The 19,356-nt window shown below is 39.6% G+C and overlaps 1 protein-coding gene across 4 annotated transcripts in view; it reads right to left on the minus strand.

Annotated features, from left to right (window-relative positions):
* Positions 1 to 6,235, minus strand: part of siah1 (siah E3 ubiquitin protein ligase 1) — a 44,456-nt gene extending 38,221 nt beyond the window's left edge. For 3 of the 4 annotated variants that reach the window (XM_041796014.1, XM_041796015.1, XM_041796016.1), the window contains exon 1: positions 6,067 to 6,235. The gene's annotated coding sequence lies outside the window, so the exon portion shown is untranslated. Of the gene's footprint in view, positions 1 to 560; positions 669 to 6,066 lie in introns of all 4 variants that reach the window. The other variant, XM_041796017.1, reaches the window with a different exon arrangement.
* Between the last annotated feature and the right edge of the window lie 13,121 nt (positions 6,236 to 19,356).

Genomic DNA, 19,356 nt, shown 5'->3' on the forward strand with positions numbered 1-19,356 from the left:
AATGAATGGAAGCAAATTTTCAGGCTGTGCGCTGCAGTTGATGGGGTCATGGCAGCGCGTATCTCTGTATTTTGTTCTGGTGTACTGATCACACAGTATATAGGACACAGCCTACTTTCTGAAAAAAAAAAAAAAAGAAAAAAGTGCATTTGACTCTACGTTCAAATTTTTAGTTAAATACAGAAAGAACCCCTGCTTTTCTTCTTGCATTTTACAGAATAAGGAGGATTTTGTGAGGATTCCTCTCCATGACATAAATCACTGCCATCTTGGCATCTGTCAACAGCAGTCCACATATGAAAAACACCCTGCTGGCTACATGACCAAACGACTAAGCCTCTCTAAAAGCCTCGGAAAACCCTCAGGTCAACACAAGTTCATCTCTGTTGCTGCATCACAGACACAAAACACTGTACAGAGCAAAGTCAACAAAAATAATAACAGGAAATCATGACTGAACCAGAATTGTGTTTGTGCATTTGGGTGATCTTGACTGATCAGACCTGAAATTAAGTTTGTGAGGGAATTTGCAGACTGACAGTTGGGCAATCCTGACTCACCTGTTGGATCTGTTGCACCTGTTGCAACCTGTGCTGACTCATTTCTTAAGGTTTCAAACAGAATGCAGGACCAGCATTAGAAGATCCAAAACAATTACAGGACCGGAGCTGTTGAGCAAAGGGATGATCAATGTGTTGTCGCAAATATCTTTTATCACAGAAAGTCATGCTGTCTCAGCCTAAGCTTACTACACTGGTCTTAATCCATAACTCCAGAGGAAAGCAGTTATAAGCTAATGCTCTCTATTCCAGTGTTCGGTATTCAAACACCAAAGATGAGACCACCTACATTTGGAAAATATGGAGTCTTCAGTAATTAATGTAACCTACTACACCTGTAAAATGTCTTCAGCATTTCATAAAGATATACACATTAACGTTAGTGTCTACTGAAGACAGATAAGCAGAGGAGAGAGATGTGATGTCACATAGTCCCTAAAAGTTTTCCCTCAAAGTCTAAACTTGTAAACTTTTAACTGTGAGCTTCATATCACAGCAGAAATATTTTGTTGTATTGTTGTGTTAAAGTTACAAAAATAGACATAATATTCCACTAAATTCAACTAAAACTGTGATCGATTCCTAAAATTACAGGAAAATGTTTTTACTCAATTGTAACAGACTTTAGGGTGAATTCTAACCATTCATTCTACTACTGACCAACACCTGTCAAGCACCATCCATCCCAGCCATTTCCTTAAGACTTCAGCACAGTACATGACATGTAGTGTTAATCCAGGTAACACTAACACCACCAGGACTAGGAAAACAAGTAACACACTCACATGATTTCTTCAGTCTGATGTACTATATCTAACAAAATATAGCCAATATTCCCACCACAAAATCTAGAAATGTATGTGAATTCATAGTTTTTTCTTTGATGCAGAAGGTCATTTAAGTAACAAAGCAATCAGTAATACAAGTTTGACATACGGGGTTTCCACACGTGAAACACTTCTAAAATATTTACAAGATTGTAAGGGTGAGCTACACGTGTGAACACATCAGGGTATATGCAGGAATCTTGAAGTAAATTTTAATACCTTTTTAAGACTTTTTCAAGACCTTCTCAATATTTTTTAATACCTCATCGCCACTTCAAGCTGTAACCATTTACATCAGTGATATTTTTAACTTAACAGTTTTAGTTTGTGATAAAGACTATAGACCACCATGATACAACAAAATTCAAATAGGCTGGGATAGTAAATCTCTGTGCTTCTGAATTTCCACCCGCCCACTCGCTCTGGCGCTCTCAGAGACAATTTACGAACGCACCCACAATAGCCTAGTTTTTTATGTACCTGTTCATCTTTGTTTTTTAATGAAAATGAATAAATTCACACACTTTTACGATGTTTTTGGGGCTCAAACTCTTGGACAGCTAATTCAAAAAAAATTCTTTCAAAATTTAAGACTTTATGAAGTCGTGATAAGACTTTTTAATACTTTTTAAGGGTCTTAATTTTCCCAAAATTGATTTATCACCTTTTAATACTTTTCAAGACCCTGCGGATACCCTGACACATACAATTTTATCATACCTGACTTTATTCAGACTTTTTCATGCCAGTCCCGTAGTAAAATGTCACATGAAGCTGGAGTGGCCCAATCTCTGTACTCATTAAGACATTAAGGATAATAAACATCAAGCAAGCAGCAGGGTGCCATGGTTAAATTATGTAACAAGTGCAGTGGTTGTGCACGTACCAAGGATGCACAATATATCAATACAATATCATTTTCAGCAGAAAATGGCTTACAAAGGCAGATATTGTATCTGCAGATACGAAAAATTCTTCTGGTGTTTTGGCTATAAAAATATGCCTCTATCAGCAGTAAACATTGGCTGTACTAACAAATATGTTTGTGGAGTTTAAGGCTGGACAAATGGACCTAAGTTAGCTGAAGCCTTTTCTTTTTTCATCATCATTCCTTACACTTTCAATATCATGCATTCCTAGCACGTACCAAATGCTTCATACTCTTTCTGTTGGTCAGGATGTTGTATGATATACATTGAATATCTCCAATTACATGTAGCATTGAAACAACGGCAAAAAGCGGTAGTTACAACACTGGATGCATCATCTGCTTCATTGTTATAACATGGTTTTTCTCCTGATAGGGACAAATGTTGGGACACAACACTGTGAGGGGCATACAGTAAGTGAATGAGCTGTGCTGTCTGATATTTGTATGGTATTATTTTCAGATGTGTATGTGTCAAAACAGATCATAACACTTTCTTACAAAGCTGTGGCTGCTTCTCAAGGCAACATGTTTTACTAAGGCCCAATCATCTGAATCCATGCACAGATGCAGATGTAAAATTAGTTGGTAATTGTGTTAAAATTGTCATAATACCATTATCAATTACATAACCATGATTATGATCTTTGACATAATCGAGCAGCACTACTACAACTTCCTTTTTTGGTCACTTGAGAAACCGTGCCTGCTATCCTCTGATACAGTGCTTTGTTGTAAGCACAGCACTTGTAATATGTGATTGTGTAATATTTTATCCTAATATCTTGAAGGTTCATTAAACCACGTTGGTATATGTTCCACAGATGAGATGCAGTCAGTAGGGTTGTTCCGATACCAGTATCGGAAATACATCTGACACTGCTCAAAATGCAGGTATTGGTATTGGCAAGTACGCAAGTTTATGCACCGATCCGATACCATTTGGTTTAGCTTTATGTTTAGCTTTTGTTTAACCATGCGAAATGTTAGCACTATAAACCGGAAATCAATTCTTTTTCGTTGCCGGAAAGCACTCCATTTTTTGAGCGCAGCAATGAAGAAAACGGAACCAACTGCAGCAGCAAAGAATGGTGGCTGTGTGAAAGTCTTTCTCTGAATGTGATCACTGAAATGCCTTTCAGACTGGCGCTGTTGTACAAGACAAGAAGCAACACCGTTTATCAAAAGTTAAATAACTTTTGGACCATATATCTTTGCCTCTTACTTGATTTCCCTCTTGAAGCTAGCTGTTGTGCTTTCCCATTGACACTACTGATGCCTTTGAATACCGTACTGCAGCATTTTCAGTGAGTCTGGAACTCATGGGACTTTAATGAGTAAATAGAGAGATAGAGAGAGCCTGCGATGTAGCCCCCTGTATTATTGTTATTTTAATATTTAGGAGTAAAATGCAGTAACCAGCAGAAAAATAACTTTAGGGTCACAGACATGCTGTACCCTGATTCTATTTGTTGAGCCATGTTCTGAGTCAAATATAGGTCTAAAACAATTTGCTAGTCTGCACTGTCAGTCCAAAAAGTTGAAAAGACTTTCCAGAAAGTCAGTACCAGCTGATACCCCACACCTTGGTATCAGAATGGTATCGGGAAGGAAAAAATAGTATCAGAACATCCCCAACAGTCAATCAAACATCAGAAATCTTGTCCGAATACTCGGCACAAACTTAGCCAGGTTTTGACAATTCCAATACCTTCTCTTCCACATGGCCATCAATGAAAATATCTGGTTAAGTAGGTGCACTCTGCTTTTTTCATCCTCTTTTGTCAAAGGGTAAGTTTAAACTCTATGGTCCTGATTACTCATCTCATTTGGCAGCTCAGTAGTTGCAAATGTCATCATCACAGTGATTGATACTTAGATCACACTTACTGTATACTATTTGTCTGTGAATTTGAAATGATTACGTAAATCAGTTGTGCTGCTTTGTGGGGCAGTCACAACCATGTAAAAAAATCTGCAGGTTGTTTTACATTGTACATGACAATTAGCTTTTAAAGTGCTTTCCAATAGTTGTTTGACTACTCAAAGCACCCATTTACTCCACATGCAAACACTGATGGGGCTGCTATGTAAAGGGTCCATCAGTAATAACTGATCCCATACATATGTACACAACACTGATGCAGCAGTAGGAGCAATTTGTGTCCAAGTTTCTTGCCCAAGGTGACATCAACATTTGACTGCAGGAGCTAGGGACTGAAACCTGGACCCAATAGTTGAGAGATGACTGACTCTACCCACCTGTCCAGTTCTGACTTCTCAAAACCACTGTGATTCCCATGACTTAGGTCTTTTTACTCCTTTTGCTAACCAACTGCTGCCTTTCTGTGATCTTCTTCAGCTCAGAGTACATACCGAGGCTACCTTTGCTCCTCACTTTAATTAAAGCAAGACATGTTTAAGAGGGAGGTAGGACACACTTTACTACAAAGGATGAAAGGCTGTGATCCTTTTACTACACATGAAAATAACCTATGGACAAGGCATGCGCAGAGAGGAATGCAGCTCAGTAATCGTTTAATCTTGTTTTCATGATCATGCGTTGCAAACATTGTAAATGTAATTGAAATTGAACTTCTTTAATTGCCAAGCACTATTCTCTCCAATCACCCCATGAAGCTGACCAATGGCAGGTGATTTCAAATCACTCAACCGAACATGTAGACCCAGTTTTTGCTTTTCTTGTTGCAGCACATGTAAACTTCAATACTTATATTGATTGCAATCCTGCTGTCAATTCCATGTGAATAATGTATAATACTGTTGCTGCACATTTTAACACCAGACATCTAGTGTCACCTCTCTATTCTAAGTTCCCTGACATAATCCACAACACACATCCATCCCAGCTCTACATAATCAGAGACCATATCAGTGGGGTTGATAATAAACAAGAGGGATCATCAATTAGGCTCATGTGTCTTAAGTAACTTAATCAAAAGGTCACAGAGTGAAACAGACAGAGTTTAGTGTCTGACAGCATGCTCTCTCACACATCGACAGGTGTGTAATGTCTTTTACCACAACGACAATAATACAAACACATGAGTGTGAATAACAGGAGATCAGGACCACATAATGAACATTTAAAATAAGCTGACATTCACTCGTCCTCCCCTTAGAGACAGGTCATACACAGTTCGACACAGTAACGATGACAGCAGCCACACTCGTTTCTTTGAGTAAACATTAGTCATCACTTCCTTTACAGCCGTCACCAATCCAGGTTGTTACGCTCACACACAAAACATTACCCTGATGGGTTTCTGTTGTCCCGAACTAACCTGCTTTCAAAGCAAAACGGCCTTGTCTGGCAAGACAGACAACAGCGTAGCCTGGCTAGCATCCACTGTTAAAGACATACAGGGCCTTGTCTTGCCGTAAAGCAGTAACCCGTAGCATACTAGCTAGCTCTAGCGGGTACTTGTTAGCATTGAGTGTGTGGTCAAGCTATGAAACCGATACCCTGACATTTTGGGAATAGTTCAGCTCAGAGTGAATGACAATCAACTGCACACAACACAGACGTGTGCATTTTGAATCACCATCATAGGAAACCAGCTACCGCCAACGCTAGCCAGCTTTTTGCCCAGCACAGCTAGCTAACAGGCAGCATTAGCACAGCGCTAATGAAGGAAGCTAACGTCTGCTACAGAAGTGCTGTTGTTTTTCCCAACACACACTACGCTCGAAAATCCGAGGTTTCACTCGCCACGGCACACCCGCTTACCTCGGACGATATATCCTTCAGCTCACTGCAGTTGAACAGGCGTATGTATGACGGAGTGATGGACAACAATTCCCACTTTATCGCATTTCATTCGTTCGCTCGGTGTACACATTCGCACTTCTTCTGTAGCAGAGACGAGACGCCAGGCGTTAAGTAGGCTGCCAGCCGCTGCGGAGCGCGCACAGTTGTTGAAGTTTAGCCGCGGGAGCGCGCTCTGCACGAATCCGAAATTGTTGAATTGATAGGCATTTAAATGGCAAAAATAATGGCAATCTCAATAAAGCAGCATTCATCATATAAAGCCAATCCCCTGTATCACAATTTCTTTAAAATAATATAATACATAAATCCATATTAGGCTATTTATCAATTATGAAACCATCTTTACCAGCTATTTAAGGGTTTCAAAAACAGCGCTGCTGTTTACGTTTGACATTAGGCTACTTTTCCTTCAATCTGCTTTCATTTCTTATTATCACTGGTATTATGGGTGAAATTTCCCCTACCTTGGGGCTGTATGGGAAGAAATAAATGCAGCATACAGTGCAGTCAAAATCGCATTATCTATTGTCCCTTTGAGCACACTTTAGTTAAGCCACCACAGGGTCTCCATGCAGCCACAGTGATGTAAAAATTAGTCCAACGGTGCTCCTTAATAAAGTTATAATTATTTAATGTCTCATTCAACTTTAAAACCAACTTACAGACAGCCTTAGTGGACAAATCAAAAGTCAACAACACACTGTGTTGTGAAAAATTTACATTTTTACTGTTTACTTATTTCACTTTTATTCCAAAATAAGATCCCACTTGGTGTAGTTCATGTTGAAATCTTCAATCTACCTATAAAGCAGGCTTATATCCAAACAGGAAATAAATACCCTTAGGTTAAGACAGTAGAACAATCCAAAATGACACAAAAACAGTGTGAATGCTGAATAGTGGAATTTTGAAATGTGATAAAAGGGCTGATTAATCACAATTAACTACATAAATGTTTAGATCAATCCAATAGTAAATGTAAAACTTTAGACAGCCCTAGAAGCATTTGAGGCTAATTTAGTAGCTTCTTTAAAATAACTAATAAACCAGAAGACATTTGCAGGTGAGGCTTCTTTGAGCTGAAGTAGGAAAAAAAAAATTACATTTGATAAGAGTTCAAAAATGTTGTAAACTGAGGCGCTGATGTCCTCTAATGACACATAATCTGTATTAAAAATGACATGGAGTGAAACACTAAAGGCAGCTTGGATTATAAATAGCAAGCCCATTAAGGTGACAGGTGCAAAGTCATTCAAACTATTAGCTGTTATACTTTTTCCCAGCACTGTCTGACAGAAAAGCAGTGGCCCAGCTTTGAGAATGAAGCCATGCCATTCAGTGTTTATGCTGGGCATACATGTAACTGGGTGAGATTAAGATTAAGAGGTCATGGCGCTTCTTCCATAGTAATCTGGATGTAAGGGAGTCCCCCCCACCAGCAGCAGCAGCAGTATCAGGAAGGGCACAGATTGGAGGAGACACAGAGGAGAGACAGACGGAGTGTGTGAAGGGGGAGGGAGGAGCCACACAGGCTGGGATTACAGTGAGGGATTGGTTATGTAAGTGCATTGTCCCGGCAGGCTAGCAGCAGCCTGAGTGCATGGGAGGGTGAGCGAGCCTCAGACAGCAAGAAAAGTGAGAGAAAGAACAGACTCTTGTGAATGTAATCCTATTGCCCTGTCCTTAACAATGGTTTAGTCACTGCTTTTGAAATAATCACACTGAGAGGAACGGTATTTTTCTTTTCCACTGCTTGTTTCTAAGAATGAAAGACTTAAATCCCATGGAGCACTTCAGCACTTTATCTAGATTCAAAGTGTTGTAAAAGGTGTACAAGCACCTAGCCATGTAGTCTCCATTTCAAACATTTGTGATACAAAATGGGATGTTCTGAAGAGCTCAGGGACTTCAAGCATGGTACTGCGATGGATGTCAATCTTTGCAATAAGACAGTTTGTGAAATTTCATTCCTTCTGGTCATTCCAGAGTCAACTGTAAGTGATATTGTTGAAGAATGGATGCATTTAGGACCAACAGCAACTGAGCCACAAAGAGGAAGAGCAGGTAAAATCACAGAGCTGGGTCAATGGTGTGTAAAAGTCACCAACGCTAGAGTTCTGAACTTCAACTAAACCCAAAAAACTGTGTAGCATGAGCTTTATAGAATGGCTTTCCTTGGCCAAGCATTTGAATGCAAGCCTCACATCACCAAATCCAATCCAATGCCAAGCGTTGGAGGGAGTGGTGTCAGCACACTGACACTGGACTGTGGAGCAGTGGAAACATGTTCTGTGAAGTATCGATTCACTCTTCTTTGTTTGGCAGTCAGATAGGCGAGTCTGGGTTTGGTAGATGTTGGGAGGACGTTACCTACCTGACTGCACTGTGCCAACTGTGAAGTTTGATGGAGGAGGGATAATGTTATGGGGCTGTTTTCCAGGGTTTAGGCTAGGCCCACTGTGGACATATCTCCAATGAAGGGCAACCATAATTCTTCAGCATACCAAGACAATTTGCACAATGCTATGCTTCAAACTTTGTGGCAACAGTTTGGGGAAGGCCCTTTTCTATTCCAACATGCCTGTGCCCCAGTGAGCAAAGCGAGGATTATGATGACATAGATGAGTTTGGTGTGGAAGAACTTGACTTGTCCTCACAGAACCCTGACCTCAACCCCACTGAGCACCTTGGGATGAACTGAATGGAGAGTGCAAGCCAGGCCTTCTCATCCAACATAAATGCCTGACCTCATAAATGCTCAAAACAATGAATGGGTACAAAATCACACAGAAACACTCCAAAATCTTTGTGTAAAGCCTTCCAAGAAGAGCGGAGGCTGTTATAGCTGCACTCCTATAGAGCACATGTACACCTGCTGGTGTGGGTCAGGTGTCCAAATACTTTTGTCCATATGATGTACTTTAGAAACCATCAAATGAATTTTCTAGATGATGAGATACACTGCCCATAGACTTTAGAAAGAGTTGGATAAACCCTGTGTGACCTCAGCTGTCTGTTTACTATGGGCAGGCTCAAACTGCTCTTGTGGTCTCAACCAAACTTTGGATCAACCTAACGGCCCGCCCACTAAGCTCGACTTCCTGTCAGCTAGCTAGCTAGCATTCTGGTTGACAGAAACGTAGCTTCTGCCTGTCGAGCTATATGTCAATCAAATGAGACTCGCCAATCGGTCCACAGTGAGGTTTTTCCTAAATATAATCTAAACAATTGTGGTACAAAAAAAATTCACCAGTAAAGCACATGTGAAAGCACATGAAGACATTAGCTTATGAAACGTGTTTGGTTTTTTGAACCAGGCTGTAAACCAGTTTATTTTTAGTGTCAAAACTGGCTGTTTAACAGGTGTCCAGACGGGACGACCAGTGTTCCTGCAGCCAGCCTCAAGAGGACACTTGCTGTACTGCAATTTTTTGCACTTCTGCATTGGCTTCATTTTTCAGGTTGCTGCTTGACACTTTCTTATTAGGTTGCTGCTTGACTTCATTTTCATGCCACCATGTAGCTTCAAGTGTGATGTCTGATCAATCTGGAGAGGAATTTCATGGAACAAACATTCAAAGTGAGGACTATCATGACTTTGTTTTCTAGGTGCTTGCTCACAATGTAAACTGAAACAGACAAGAAAAGCTGATCAATGCGGCAGGCGATGTGATCGGGTTGAAGCAAACCCAACTGCAGGTCAGCATGTTATCAGTAATGCTCAATAAATCCTTAACTGTCCTGACCTCTTTCTGATGAGTTTGGCTTTTGCTGTTACAGAAGTCCTAGAACAAAAACAAAATATCTTTGCTGCAGTCCTGGAACTCATTAACACTTATCTTCTATCATCGTCTGTCATCGATACTTTATACCCCTGGTAACAGGGGAGAGTTTTCTTTTAGTAAAGGTGAAGCTGGCTGTTAATGTCAAACAGAGATCATGGTTGTGGCCCCCAAGGCACTGCTCAGGAGGGTTGGAGATCCTCTGCTCAATGTGGATGGTTGCTCTATCTGACCTATCTGACCACCCTCTAAGGTCCATAACATGGGCACCATCCTGGACTCCACCCATCCCTTCAGTCCCACATCAAATCAGTGACCAAATCTGCCTTTTTTCAACTTCAGAAATATTTTCAGACTCAGACCATCTCTCAGACTTTCTGACCAAAATTCATACAGTCCTCCCCTTTTTTGTCATGAATACTTCAATGGAGTCCAGTCTGGGGTACCCAGCAAAGCCCTGAAGGCTCCAGAATGTCCAAAACTTTTGTGCCAGGGTTCTCAGCTGCACAAGGCCCTGGCAGAACATCACCCCAACTGCCATCCACCTACACTGGCTCCCAGTTTAGTTCCACATAAGTGCAAATCCTTCCTTCTCATCTATCCCCCATGTCCTTGCCCTCAAGTACCTCCCTTGCCTCCTTCACCCATCTTTGTGTTGCGCCTAGTCTTCTGTCTTTTCTGTAAAGCATTCTTGGGTCCCATGAAAAGCGCCGTGTAAAACCAAGATATTATAATTATCATTACTATTGAACAGGCAAAATTTTCCTTTTCCATGTGGCATTTACGTCAACAATGTAAAGGCTGTCATTTCTCTCATCCATGGAGTGGCACCTTAACCTTGCAAAGCAGATGGATACTCCCGTTTCCTTGTTTTTCACTGGCGAATCCATCTTACAAAGTTCCCATCTGAACCGTTTGGGCCCGTTTAGTTAGTGACAGGACCAATCAGCGATGAGGGGCAGAGTTGTGATGTAAACAAGCAGCAGCAAGAGCTGGTGCAGTTATGGAGGAAGAGATTAGCGTGGCTGCTGCTAAAGCACCAATTTTATCAGAACTTGACAACATTTCTTTGTTAAAAGAAGAACAAAGAACTGCAGTGAGTTGTTTTCTTTTCAAAAAATAGATTGCATGTTATTTGAATGGAGTTTGTTTAAATACATTCTGCTCAGTAGGAGAGAATTCAACCTCTGACTGGCTTCACGCAAGCAAATTTGTGGTTCCAATGTTTGATTTATGTTTGGTCTGTTAGCAGCACATTAATGCAGATATCTGTTTCTAGAGACAATTAAATCATAAAAATGCTGTTGATGGGAGCTGGTTTGTCAGTACAGAAAAAGTTCTGCTTGTTTGTTGTTCTCAACACAGTTTATTTTACCTGTATACCAAATACTTCTGATATGTCTGGTCAATACAGCTCAGTATACATATATGGATACCAGAGCACTCAATGAAAATCAAAATCCCTGTACAGATTGTACATCTCTATGTAGAATCTGTAAATAGAGATGAATCTTTGCTGTAACTGACAAGCTTACCATGCGTATTTGTGATGTGTGTAAGACCAGAGGAGAAATGTTTTTGTATTTCATGAAATGTTTTCATGGGGTTGTACAGACAATGCATTATGAGGGATTAACAATCCATTTTGGGCATTTGGATACCAAGCACTTTAGTACTCGGTCTATACTATGCATTAACAATACGCCTTTAGTGATGACCTAATATTGAAACTCACATGCCCATCTCTTATGCAAACATCACTTACATCATTCCCATGGCTCTCTTACTATGACTTTTTATCCCTGCATGCTGTGTGTAGTGACGCCGCTTGCAATACAATTGAATCAGGGCGAATTATTCTTTAGCTAAGAGGCTAGCGGTGCATTTTTTAAACAGCTTTTCTCCCATATTTTGTCATACACATACTTTTACTGGAAGAAAAGGTATACTTACCTTGCAAAGCAGATGGATACGCCCGTTTCTGTGTTTCTCACTGGCAAATTCATCTCATGAAGCTCCCGTCTGAACGTTTGCGCCCAGTTAGAAAGTGACATGACCAATCAGTGTAGAGAGGCAGTACTTTCGGGCGCGGTGGAGTCGTGGTGTAAGCGAGCAGCAAGAAGAGGCCGGTGCAATTACGGTGGTAGAGATTAGAGATTATACTGTTTAACAATTAAATCTTATGGGTACTGGTTAAATTGAAAGACAATTCAGTTTAAGATGTGCTCTAAGGGAGTCATGATTTATCACTGCAGATAAGTTGTTTCTTAGAGCTGGGCCTTTCCCAGAACAAAAGCAGCCAAATCCTATTTGAGAGATGGTTACTTTTTTGCCTAATCAAGATATAAGTAAGGCAAAATTTTATTGAACGATGAGCAGAAATAGCAGCTCTTATTTCTGAGATATGCCAAATATTCCAGACCTCTAATAAGAGCTGCTCTTCACCACTACAAGTAAAGCTGTATGGATGAAAATAAAACTATACTTTTGTTGTGTGGCGGAATACACAACCTTCACATCCATTTTATCATGATGAAGTCATCACAGACCAACTCTGTTTGCAGTCTGAGCTATCAGATATCAAACTGTTTACAGTATGTGTTGATGTGTGTCCACACAAAGCATCAATGATTGCCTTGGTATGCAGTCTTAAATGCATACAGGTTCCCTGCTAATGCAATGTGTAAACAGGGCTTTAGTTTTATGAAATATATTTGCATTCAGTAGAATGTTTTTGACCTTCAGGGCCACCATACTGAAGGGTTTGTTGTGCACTGGCAGTCTTACGGATCTCGACAGAAGCTCCCCCTTGATGGTAGCAGCAGGTTTACTGTCACAAAATCAGTTTAAATATTACAAATGAAGATTTTTTTTTCCTGAAATAGCATCCTGTTGGTTGTGTGCTTCATGCTAGTAAAAACATACAGTTACATAAAGCAAATACTATAATCTATAAAACTATAATAGTGTGGAGGAGCACACTATCGTGGTTACAAGTCTAGCTCTGCTTTTCTTACAAGTGGCAGATTAAAGGATGTGGATGTTTGCATTAGACAGCCAAAAGATCATTTTACAGTGGACAAACAAAGAGGGAATTAACTTCAGAGGCAGCAGTGAAGAATTTGTGGGAGAGGGGCTAGGGAAGGACTTGGAAGGAAGTGGGGAGATCCAAACACAAGGGAATGTTAAGCTCTGCTGGTATGCTGATGGAATCTGAATTTTTGGTCAGACCTAACAGCTCAGATTTTTGTTTTACTTTTCTGTAAAATGGTTGAGGACGAGACAGTGAAAGGAGAGAACTTGGAGGGATGCAGTGGAGCATTTAGGAAGAGGAGGAGAGGCTGAATGTGGAGAAGGAGAGAAAGGGAGGAAGAAAGTAGGGAGACAGTGGTGATGGGTGTAAGGAAAGGGGAGGGGGTGTAGAGAGTTTTGGTGTTTTTGGAAGGACAAGGGAAGAGGAGGGTGAGGGAGAGGAAGAAGGTGATTGGGAGTTTGCAGAACGGTTCATCAGCAAATTCCAGACATTATTCTGTCTGGCAGCGCTCTTAAACGATGCACATTCTTAGCTGAGGATTTCTCAGACTCCTCAATGAGAGTTGTTTACAGCTGAGATTCTTGTGGAAATTTCAAGGCCCCAAACCCCTACCCTTTAAACTTCAGCTGACGTTGGCTGAGTGCAACACAGAGAGATCAAAAGTGGAAAATGGGATGGTAAAATGCTGGTTGGATTCAAAGTACTCATGATTTCTAGACACAGTGTGATTGAAAATGGACGTATGTGTTACACTGTAGAAAATGATGGGCCAACTGATCTCCTGTGCAACATATTTATTTTTGCAAGAACTGCAAAACAGAAAAATACATGTTAACAGGAGCATGCTCAGTGTGTGGTCTGTACGCTGCCTCATCACATACTAGACTTCTTCTGCACAGTATTCTAATAACCAGAACACAATACACTTGTACTGTAAAACATAATACCACAGTAGTACTGAAATATAACGAATGACATTACAGTCTCGATATTTAAACAGTTTTATCCACATACATCACCTTTATGAACTGACAAAATCACAACATGCATTTTACTCTATGAACAAATACCTTAATGAACTTAAAATAAAGTTTTATAGTGCCTTTAAGCATTGTTTTAATCACTGTTTCATCTTCTTATTCATTACACATATGAACTGTATTTATTAAACTGAATCTATTTTAAATCAATGCTTTTTACTGTTTTCCTATTGTATTCACCCTTAATGAAATGAACATAAAGTATTATACACTTTCTCTGATTACAAAGAAAACACACAGTGCAGCTTTAACCCACAATACATGTGTGGAAAATATGGACTTTCATCACGGCCTAATAACTGGATTAGCACTGGTACAGGACCACACTTATGCACTTTAGCTTAGCCTTACACTTAGCCTGACTCTACACTTGACTCAGTATTTCAGTTTACACAAGAATCTCCTTACATGACACATTTACTCTGTTTAACATAGGTTTTTGCCATAAACTCATGCTTTTACAGCTATGTGCATTTCTCAGTAGCTAGCTTCTATCATTTAAACTCATACAGACATGAAACACTTCTTTGGTTCATTACCGTGATTGCCACAGACTACGAGTCCATCTTAGGTACACAATGTAGCGGGTTGCCTTTACAAACCCATAAACTTGTGAATTCACTCTTTAGCTCAACATCTGTTACACTCTAAGGCACTTAGAATCTATTACTACTGTTGTCTATTACTTATTTATTATTTACAACCCAGCTTACCTGCAAAACAGGAAAATACATATTAACAGGAGCGTGCTCAGAGCATGGTCTGTACGCTGCCTCATCACATACTGACTACACTTCTTCTGAATTCTTCTATAGTCCTGTACAGCATGGTCCACTGTACCCTAGGTGTACATTAATTTTTATATCAAATTTAAATGATCATATTTCCTGTTTTACTTGGCCTATTGACACCAAACAAAAACTGAAAGGAAGCTGAAAGATTATGCTTTCCACACAAAGTGATTGGAATGCAAATTATGTCTTTGTTTTCATGCTGTCATGTGACAAAAGTAGGGTATGATAAAATTACGCCGGCGTGATCGTGGACCCCTAAGGGCTACAAAAACGATTTGTAATGTGGACTCAACAGATCACAGCAGATTATTCCACCTTAATTCAGTCTGTCTCAGATGAACTCAGACCCAGAGAGGTTGGATGTTGTTGATGAATGTCTTTGACTTTGCATGATAGAGTCTATACTTAGATTTGTAAATGTAGCAGCATACTGTGTTAACTGACATTGTATTTTTAGGGCTGTAAAAGAAAACATTTTTCATAGCAATTAATTGCCGAATTTCTGAAGCTAATTGTGATTAATTGCACACTTTTTTAAATCATGTTTTAAATTCCACATGTTTGCATTTTCAGTTTTGTTTGTCATTTTGGATTTTTCTGCTGCCTTAAACTAAGGGTAATTCCTTTATGGATACAGACCTGCTCTTAGGGGTAGATGGAAAATGTTTACATGAACTGAATCACATAAAAAGGAACTTGTTATGAATTGAAAATAAAATAAGAGATCATTTAAAAGGTTTAGATGACTTCTGAATTGTCCACTGAGCCGTCTGTGAGATTTTAAAGTAAAATGAGACTTAAAGAAGCAGTGCTGTACCTATTTTTCATTACTATGGCTGCAGGGAGATTATGATGCGTCTAAACCAAAGTATGCTTAAAGCGCCACTAAAGATGAGTTTGATTCAATTAAAAATAAATAGTGCACTAATTGTGGACCGAATTCAATCAGAATAAATTCAATTAGTCTTGACAGCTGTAGTTGTTTTTCGTTGTTCCTGAGCTCATGTTGTAAAATTCATCACAGAATGATGCCGGTTCCTAAAGCAGAGCTGCTTGAAGGTCTGAGGGTTATGGGCATTCATGGCCATTACCAATCAATGTACTTACATGTGTAATGTCACAGATGTTGGTTTTTTTGTTTGTTTGTTTGTTTGTTTGTTTGTTTGTTTGTTTTTTAAATTAGCATCCCACTGTCATCCCAACTTTCCCAGTCTTTCTTGCCCCTGTGTCATCTTTTTTTGGAACATGTTGCAGGCATTAAATTCAGAATGTGCATAGATATCCAGAATTAGACAATCAATTTTATCCATTTGAACATTGATTATCTTCTCTCTGTGCTGTACTGAGTCAAATTAAGACATGAACTATTCTGACTGAAATGGTCTTTTGAACCAGATTGTAAACACATTTATTTCTGCTATTAAAATATCATTTTAACATGAGGTGTGTTTGTATTTGGTAACAGATTAGAATTTGTTATGACCTATATTCTTGTTATTTAGTATTTCTGACCACTTTCTCAGACCAGTAAACTCTTCGTGCAAATGTTTCTTATTTCAGTAAGTAGAACTCCAGTCTGTCTCCAATAAGCCTGCTTGGCCTATGTGAAGCTTTCCTGAAGCTATTTTTTGGCTGAAGTAGGTCTGCTTATGATAAGTGTGTTTTCCCCCCTCTGCAGTCGAGGAATAGTGTCTGGGAACAGACGCACATGCTGTCAGTGCTGCAAGTCACTTTGCCTGAAACCTGAGCCACATACATTTGCATAATGAGAGCCAGGTTGCATGAAAAATGCTGCTTATGTAATGCTGCACCTGAGATATGTTAGTGCACGAGTGTCCCTTTGCTGTTTGCCCAGTGCCTGGAAATGAATAAAATAAATGAACACATAATGGATTTTAAAAAACAGTCATATGGAAATCTTTAAGCCACATTGGACTAATTTCATTTTCTTTTCTGCACCTTTTTTCCTTTTTCAAAAGTCTTTAAGTTTTACTTTAAGATCTGGAGCCAAAAATGTGACAAAAGTATATGTGTTACTTTGTGAATATTCTCATAAACTAAGAAATGATGTGTAAAAATGTAGGAATTGTATTCCAGTCCATGTGCGTGCTAAGCAGGAATGAGGCTGAATCTGATCTGCCTGGCACAAACCACACGAACAAATTTGCATAAATGCAAAACAAGCAAAGGATCCTGGTCCTTATGTAAGCATTTAACTCACACATGTGTATGATGCTCACAACACAGGGCCTCCCTCTGCAAATATTCCCATAGCCACTAACAGGAAGTGAGATATTACATTTCAGAATAGCTGGATTGATTTCCTTTTGGCTTTCGCTCTGCGTCCTGGAACATAACCCTAGACTCCAAGCAGGCAACAGGCATATTTCTGCGTGCTGATCATACAAACCCAAATTCCAAAAAAGTTGGGACATGATGTAAAATGTGAATAAAAAAATAATTTCTTCATATGCAAACCATTTTCATCCGATATCTAATTAAAAACAGCACAAAGACAAGATATTTAATGTTCAAACTGATAAACTTAATTGTTTTTATAAATGCACACACATTCTGAATTTAATTGCCAAAACTCCAAAAAAGTTGGGACAGGAGCAAGAAAAGACTGGGCAAGTTGTGGAATGCTCGAAAAAACACTTGAAACATTCCACAGGTAAGTAGGTTAATTGATAACAGGTGATAGTACTGCAGACAGATATAAAAGGAGCAGGTCCACCATCAGCAGTGGCACGAGGAGCACCCTGTGAACATTCAGAAGGACTTCTGAATTCTCTGGACCTGAGCTCATCTGAGACAGTCTGACCTAAAGTGAAAAAGTGTGCTGTGATCCGTGAGTCCACATTTCGAATTGTTTTTGGAAATAATGGGCATTGAGTCCTCTGAGTTAAAAAGGAAAAGGACATTTCTGATTATTATCAATGCAAGTTCAAAAGCCAGCATCTGTGCTGGTGTGGGGGTGTATTAGGTCCATGGCATGGGTCACTTGCACATCTATGAAGGCACCATTAATACTGAGAGGTACATACTGGTTTTGGAGCAACGTATACTTACATCCATATTATGTCTTCCTCAGGGACAACGCTTCATATTTTATCGAGACAGTTTTAAGGCACATTCTGCAGGAGTTACAACAGCATAGCTTCACAATAAAAACAGTGAGGGCACTAGACTGGCCTGCATCCAGTCCAGACCTGTTACACACAGAGAATGTATGGTGCATTTTATGAGCAAAATATGATGACGGGAACCTCGTACTGAGCAGCTTAAGATGAGCATCAGTTAAGAATAGGTAAGAATTCCACTAATACGTCAAAAATTAGTGCCTCCAGTCCCCAGACACTCAGAGAGTGTTTATAGAAGAAAAAGTGGCAAAACAAAGTCATGAATGTGCTCCTGTCCCAGATGTTTTGGAACATTTTGCACGCATCACATCCAAAAGTGTGTTTTTTGATTAATAAAGTTTAGCAATTTGAACATTCAAATAACTTTACATTGTTTTTAAGAGGTCTGAGGCACTCAGAAGGACTGTAGATAAAAAGCCTTTATTGCATAGGGCTACAGAGTCATAAAAAACATGCCTTTATGTTTACATAACTTTACATTGTGCTGTATTAAAAGCAGCTGAAAAGGATTCTGATTTTACTCACATTTTACACAATGTACCAACTTTTTTGGAATTATAGGTTGTACTATCATAATCACAACTGTTGAAAATGGTTCAAATAGATCTTTAATGACTGTATTGTAGAAACCAGCGGGGTGCCTCACCTCTATTTTCATACAACAAGGAGCAGAGAAAGCTGCTGAAGGAATGAAGGTTTTCTGCTACTTCGTCAAATTCCTTTCACAACCAAACAGATGTTTTTTGGTCACTCCGCCTTATCAGACCTTTACTCAGGTTGAAGTTAGGTGGAGCTGAGAGTTCACTGAGGTCAAGGAACCAGCTGTGTCAAAAAAGGAGCGAGGTAGGTGAAATGAAGGATGTCCTGCTCTGACAGGTGCTGCACAGCTAACAGGAGAGTCAGTGATGCTGTCAAGCACAGTATGGATGGCATCCCACACAGACCGGAGATTAGTCAGGAAAATCTACGGTTTTATGAATGTGTATGAGCTTCAAAAGCTCTTGTTTAAATGTGGATGGTGAATGAATTGAGCAATGAATGAGAACATTGAATGAATGAAAAGAAGTTATTGTTCCTCCTCCGTCTGCCGGCTGATCTGATTCAAGGACATCTGGGACCTAAATGAAAATAGAATAAAGATTATGCCTAAGAAGGAAACAGAAACCTCAATTTGTCATATTTCCCTGATTAAGATACTGTTCAATCATAAAAACTGATCAGGAGAAGACTGTTGATTTAGTGTGTGTTGTTCATGTCTCCTATAGGGACTGTCCCTGTCCCAGTATACAAGCACTGGTTGAAATTAGATTTACTGAGAGAAGTATGTCCAACCAAGGCCGTCCATCAGGCCAGAATACAGGGAATCTTTCTGGGGCCAAAAGTTATTGTGAGGTCAGCAACGACATGGCTCATCCTAAATCAAAACAATGACTACCTTTTATTTTATACCCAAAT

The sequence above is a fragment of the Cheilinus undulatus genome, linkage group 9 (genome assembly GCF_018320785.1).
Source record: "Cheilinus undulatus linkage group 9, ASM1832078v1, whole genome shotgun sequence".
Taxonomy (NCBI): Eukaryota; Metazoa; Chordata; class Actinopteri; order Labriformes; family Labridae; genus Cheilinus; species Cheilinus undulatus.